This window comes from Myotis myotis, unplaced genomic scaffold (assembly GCF_014108235.1).
Source record: "Myotis myotis isolate mMyoMyo1 unplaced genomic scaffold, mMyoMyo1.p scaffold_m19_p_13, whole genome shotgun sequence".
NCBI lineage: Eukaryota > Metazoa > Chordata > Mammalia > Chiroptera > Vespertilionidae > Myotis > Myotis myotis.
In genome coordinates this window covers 4963977-4970892 of record NW_023416317.1, presented here as the reverse complement: position 1 = coordinate 4970892, position 6916 = coordinate 4963977, and positions in this window count along the sequence as shown.

Genomic DNA, 6916 nt, shown 5'->3' with positions numbered 1-6916 from the left:
GGGATGGTTCAGGTGAATCCATGGATTGCCAAGCCTTGGGTCCTGAGGCCACTAAGAAAAGGTGGTAGGCCGGGGGAGAGCGGAGGAGCCCCACTGAAAAGCCAGCTTCTGGGCTACTGGTGGGGAAGTTCCCCAATTATGTATAGAGTTCTGTGCATTGGGCATGAGGTCATAAGCACTTGTGTGCTGGTTACTGTTTAATAATGAATTCTTTTTTTTTTTTTTAAAGCCTTAATTGAAACATTAACTGGTTTCCATGGTGTAAGTACACCCACTACAACAGATTTTTAAAATTTATCTTTCTTGTTGAAAGTATTACAGATGTCCCCTTGTTTTTTTTTTTCCAATTGACCCCCCTGTACCCCACTCCCACCCTTCCCAGGCCTTCACCACACTATTGTCTATGTCCATGGGCTATGCATATCTGTATATAAGTTCCCCAGCTAATCATTCCCTACCCACCCCAAAATGAATCTGCACCACCAACTTACACCATACACAAGAATAAACTCAAAATGGATAACGGACTTAAATGTAAGTTGTGAAACCATAAAAACCTTGGAAGAAACCATAGGGAGAAAAATCTCAGACATCTTTCGTAGCAATGTTTACTGATACATCTCCTACATAGGGCAAAGGAAACTAAGGAGAAAATAAACAAATGGGACTACATCAAAATAAAAAGCTTCTGTATATGGGCTGTTTCCAGATCTTAGCTATTGTCAATTGCATTGCTATGAACATAGGGATACCCAAGGACCCATCAGTAGATGAGTGGATAAAAAATCATCTGAGCACTGTGTTTTATAGAGTAGGCCATGAAAGCCACTGATTGGATAAGTTTCAGTAGAAAGAGACACAGTAAAGACTGAAGGAAGGAAAGCTCAGAGCCCAAGTGGGACGGTTCAGGGTGAGGTACATTTATACCATGGGATACTATGCAGCAGTTAAAAAGAAGGATCTCTTACCCTTTGAGACAGCATGGAGAGACCTGGAGAGTGTTATGCTAAGTGAATTAAGCCAGTCAGAGAAAGACAGGTATCAAATGATCTCATTCATATGTGGAATCTAATGAACAAAATGAACTGATTAACAAAATAGATCCAGAGACATGGAAGCATGGAACAGACTGCAGAATCTCAGAGGGAAGGCAGGGGAGGGTGGGTGGGTGGGAAGAGATCAACCAAAGAACTTGTATGCATATATGCATAACCCATGGACACAGACAATAGGATGGTAAAGGCTTGGTGCAAGGGGATATATGTAATACTTTCAACAATAAAGATTTAAAAAATTTTTAAAAATAGTTTACAACAAAACTGGAAAACAAAAGCTCCTGCACAGCAAAAGAAACCATCAACAAAGTGAAAAGGAAGACCACTGTATGGGAGAAGATATCTGCAATGATACATCTGATAAGGGGTTAATATTCAAAATATATAAAGGACTCATACAACTTAACAAAAGTAAGACAAACAAAATCAATTAAAAAATGGGTAAAGGACCTAAATAGACACTGTGGATGATTTTAAGCTACCAATGATTTAACAACAGGTATGTAAAACTTCTAAAAATTTAATGATCAGCTCTCATGAGCCAGTGTAAGCCAACTCCAGTGAAACACTGGGTAAGTTAACTATTAAGTTATAAAAAGTTATTACAGAATATTTCAAAGCATAGAGAGAATTGGCTAACAGACCCCCGTTTTCCCATTACCTTGCTTCGGTAATTATCAAACAAGGCAACATTTTGTTCCATCTGTGCCCCACCTGTTCCTTCCATCCCCAGATGGATTATTTTGAAGCCTGTACATCAATTTACATCTCTGAAATATAAAGACTCTTTAAAAATATAACCACAATACAAAATAACTAACAATAATTCCACAGCACTATCAACTATTCACTCAGTGTTGAAATTTGCCTGATTGCCTATTTGCATACATATACTAGTATATATTAGGGAGGGGTGTACATTTGGTTTATTCAAATCCAGATCCAAAAAGGATCTACACTTAGCATTTAGTTGATAAATCCTTTGTCTATTTTAATCTATAGGTTCCCTTCTCATTTCCCCACCCTGTTTATTGTCTTTGCAATTTGTGTGCTGGGGAAATCAGGTCACATGTCTTGTAGTTTTCCAGTATGGATTTGCTGTTGCACTTCATGGTGTCACTAATGTGTTCTCCTGCCCCTTGTTTTTGTCTACAGAGCAGTAATTAGATCTAAAGGCTATCTAATTTATGTTCGGTGTGTGTGTGTGTGCATGCACACACACGCATAAGGGTCTTTCAGGGAAGGGTATAACTTCCCCATTGCCTCATATTGGGGGGCACATTGGGCCTGGTTGTCTCTCTTTTAGTGACATTAAGATTGATCAGTGGGTTGAGTATAAAATGAATGACATTCAATGTTGCCAAAAGAAACACCCAAAATCTGAGATATATTTTCTTAGTCTTGAAGATGGCTTTTTATCACAAACACATAAATCGATATACAAGTATAAACAGCTACTATATCAACCCATCTATTTTATTTCATGATCACTCCACATTTGAAAACTCTTGCTGTGTTTATTTTCTTTGAACTGAATTTGGGGCTTTGACTAGGAAGCCATAAATCCAGTTTTTGATGGAATACGACTTCATTAGCACTGGCAGACTGGAAAGCGTTCCTACAGAATTTTCTTGTTAGCAAGATCTGATAAGTCGTGAGCACCCACTTGCATTCCTTTCAGGGCAAACACACTACCAGTTTGGCTTCAACCTTCTGTTTTTGATGGACAACGTATTACTGGGGACATTTGAACCTGCCAGGCTGTGCAGGCAGATGTGAAGGGCGCCCAAGATGTGGGCAGGTGAGCAGGTTCTATCACCTGAACTTTGGCGGCTGCTTCTCACAGGCTAAGCCACTAGTTAGGCCTCAATGCACTTCGAGGTTGCGCTTCTAATTTGAACTGCGAGAGACATTGGCTGGGGGGTAGTTCTGTGTCCCAGGGATAAAAGAACACACAAAACAGCCCAGTGCCTGATCATTCTCTCTGGCTGTGGGAGAATCATGTCTAATAGCATCTCCATGCAGTTTGCACCAATTTGCCTGCAATGGTATCCTTTTCCGTGGGCTTGCTGCTCAGCAGGCCCCGAAGCAATCTATGAATAACTTCCCAACAGATGCTGTTTATGAATTGAAGCAAATGGCTTCCCTGTTTCTCTTTTTTCTCACTTCAATAATTTTCAGTTACATTACGATGAATATTTATAGTCCTGTAGCAGTGCATAAAAATGGAGAACAAGCCGACCTGGGCATTGTTTCATACGTGAGTGCCGTTCTAATGGGCTTTGGCTGGCTGGTTTTAATAATGTTCTCTTGATGGACTGAAAACAGGATGCAAATTGTAGATCAGTCATTTTCATTCACTGTTTTCGCAGGTTGGGCGGTGATGGGGCGCGGGCTGCATGCCCCCACACACGGCCCTCCCTGGCCTACACAACCCTGTGTGTAGTATGTCTGTCTCCTCTTTAGGCTTCTTTTGAGTAATTTCAAATATTTGACTTCAGAAGAGACTGGCACTAATATAAGGGCTCATTAGGTTTATGGTTAGCACTCTACAGGTATCACTGTTTGTAATTCAAGTGACTAACTGCATTGAAACTGCAGCCCAACTAACACATTCCCAGGAATTAAAATGTAAAAACACAAGGAACATGTTGGTTTTGATTTGCTGGCTTCTTTTATAGAAAGGTATTGGGCCATATCTTACTCTAAAATATCTTTCTCAAAATGTTTCATAATTCCATGTTCTCTTAAATATAGCAAATATAAGAGGCCTTATATATAAACGTATCGCCTAAATTTGATTCCAAGGTAACTACTCTGTCTTTAGTGGCTTATGTTTCAAATAGCTGATATACCTTACTTGCATTTTCTATTTACAATAATGAGTTACTTAACTAGGCTATATTTTCCAAACCATTGACTGTATCATATTGGCCCACAGACAAATAATTGCCTGTTTTGCTACTTGCTTATAAATAAGAGTTATGAAAATTATATGTAAATATGTATATGCCTACACCGTGAATATATATTGAAGCCTCCCAAAATATTAAAATTCTCCCATTTTCTACTCTTGCATTATGAACTACTCACCAACTGCTGAAATAAAACCATATTCATTATGCATGCACACCTCCAATACGGTGACCACCTCGCATTGGTATGCTGTACACAGCAGGTTGTACTGTAACACAATAAAAAGTAAAAACGGCAATTTGAGGAGGAGTATGCTTCTTGCTCTGACTGCAAAGATGTAAAGAGAGATTTTCCTTTGAAAAAAGGAAGTTTGACCCACAGTCCTGATATATTCTAAAGATTCATGAAAAGCCGAAGAATTTAATATTTGATAGAGCAATGTTATTTTTAAAGAAACAAATATACAGCATAATGTCTCAGAGTTATTATCCTGCCACAAAAATACAAAAATAAGGAACTCTGGAAAGATTTCCTGAAGCAAAAGGACTAAGAATAGACTGAGGTCCCTACTTTTGCAGAACAATTCACCCTGGTACTTTTCCATTTGTTTTCAATAAGAATAATATATTGTAAAAGAAACAAATGCAAGCAGCACCTGAAGCTAATGTGAGAATTGTTCCCTCACTAGGATAACTATAGGTGACAGCGATTTGTATGTAATTTAGATGGTTATTGAATATGTAGCATTCACATAGGAATGCTTTTCTTCATATGCCATATTTTCTTCCACTATTGGAAAATTTTAGATCTTTATTTCCTTTTGCCTCTATGTCTGTGATCAACAACTGTTCTGATTTCTAGGTAGGCAAGCCTTTCATTCAATTTGGTTCCTTCCAGATTACTCCTTCGCCCTAGAGTAACTTAAAGCTTCATTTTAAGTGTGATTTTTAAAAAGCAGGAGGAGGCTCAGCCAGTGTGACTCAGTTCAATTCCAGGTCAGGGCACATGCCTGGGTTGCAGGCTCGATTCTCAGTAGGGGGCATGCAGGATGCAGCCAATCGATTCTCTCTCATCACTGATGTTTGTATCGCTCTCTAGCTCTCCCTTCTTCTCTCTGAAATCAATAAAAACATATTAAAAAAATTAAAAGCAAGGGGAGGCTTTGGGGAAAATCATGACTTGCTGATGGTCCTTTTTATAGTGGACACAACATGAGGGAATGAGTTCACTTCGCAGTGAGTGGGTGCTGCAAACTGGCATTTGGGTATGAAGAGTGGTGTGTGAGAAACTGAGGCCCAGAATGTTCCAAGGTCATGCTGGCTCTGCTGGGCCTTGAATGTAGGTCTGTGTGACACCAAAGACTATCCTCTCGACCAGGGTGCTCCACCAGCCTGTCTGGAACTCCCCAGAGGCTGGAGTGGGAAGAACACAAGGTATAAGAGGCCATCCCATGGTAGCATGCTCCAGATGAATGAACGGAACAGTCTGGATCAACCTGCTCCTATCAACTAATCCTCCCCTTACCCTGACTCAGAGGGCTGCACGTGTCCCCACATCAGGCAAGAATCGGGGCAGCATAATTGTGAAAATCATCTGCATAATGCCTGGGTGTCCCCAAAGTCTAGAAACCTACTGGTAAGCAAATGTTTCACTGCTATTATGTAATGTCATCAAAGAAATCTTCACATTATAGAAAATAAAATATTATCTGTGTTTCCAGACTTTATGGAAATCCTTTCGAGATAATATGAAGAAATAGATATTTTTTTCTTAAAAGTATGCTTTGCTACATTATGAAATTAAATGTGTTATTCTTTGATTTCCTAATCTAAAGTGACTCAACTGCTTTGTCAGGTTTTCCATATCTATCCTTTCTTATCTGTCCTGTCAGATTCTCCCCAGTAATCCATTTATCCATTCATCTTTCAACTTATTTGACAAATAATATTTGTTGGCCAATTACTGGCAGGCAGTGGAGCAAGCAGTAGGGATTCCTAGTAAATAAGATAGACCGTGAGCCCTCCCTAAAGGAATCGCACCTCTGATGGGGGTTTATAGTGATACCTCAAGCTTATTATGATACAGTGGGATAAATGTTAGAATAAGTAAGGGGAACACTATATAAATATGCCTGGGTAGCTGGGCCTGGGGTGGGGAGGCTGGTATCTAAACAGAGACCTGAAGGATAGGTAAGAGTTGGCAGTGAAATGTGCAAGAATGAGATAAAAATGTTCCATGCAGAGGAACCAGGGTATCCAAAGGCCAAGTGGGAGAAAAGAGCATGGTCTTGGGAAGAAATGAAAGAAGGCCTGTGTGTCTGGTGTCAGAGTGTGATGGCTGGAGATGGAGTCGGAGGAAGGACATCATTAGAAATGAAGACTTAGGTAAGGAGGTGTGATTGGGCCTGTATTTCGAAGACTGAGGAAGCCCTGGTAAATATCTTGGGTTCCCTTACCCTCAATATTGGGAAGTCAAGACGGGTTTCATGCAGAATAATGACATACATTCTCATTCTGGATGGAGCACCGTGATGGCAGGTAAGTTGGGAAGTGATGCCTGAAGGCACAGAGACCACTTAGGACGCTATTGTGGTCCAGTTGGCAGGTGACGGTGGTCAGAACTGAGGGTTTCCAGAGAACAGACTGACCAGCATCCTTAGTCAGAAACCGTATCATTGCTTACAGCATTTTTCTCAACCTGACGTTCAAGATGCTACCCACGATGAAGCTCGCTCGCTCAGGTAAACCTGAAACACAACAGAAACACACAGCTGGGTCTATAGGAATCCTTTAGAGTCTCCTGAAAAATTACCCTTTGTCTTCCTGCCTTTTCATATTGTTCTTCTCTCCCTTGGTTGTGTTATCTATGTTCTCTGTCATTCTTCACATAAATTTGTAAATATCATGTACGTTTGGTATATCTTCAAGCACTGTGGGGAAGGGTAT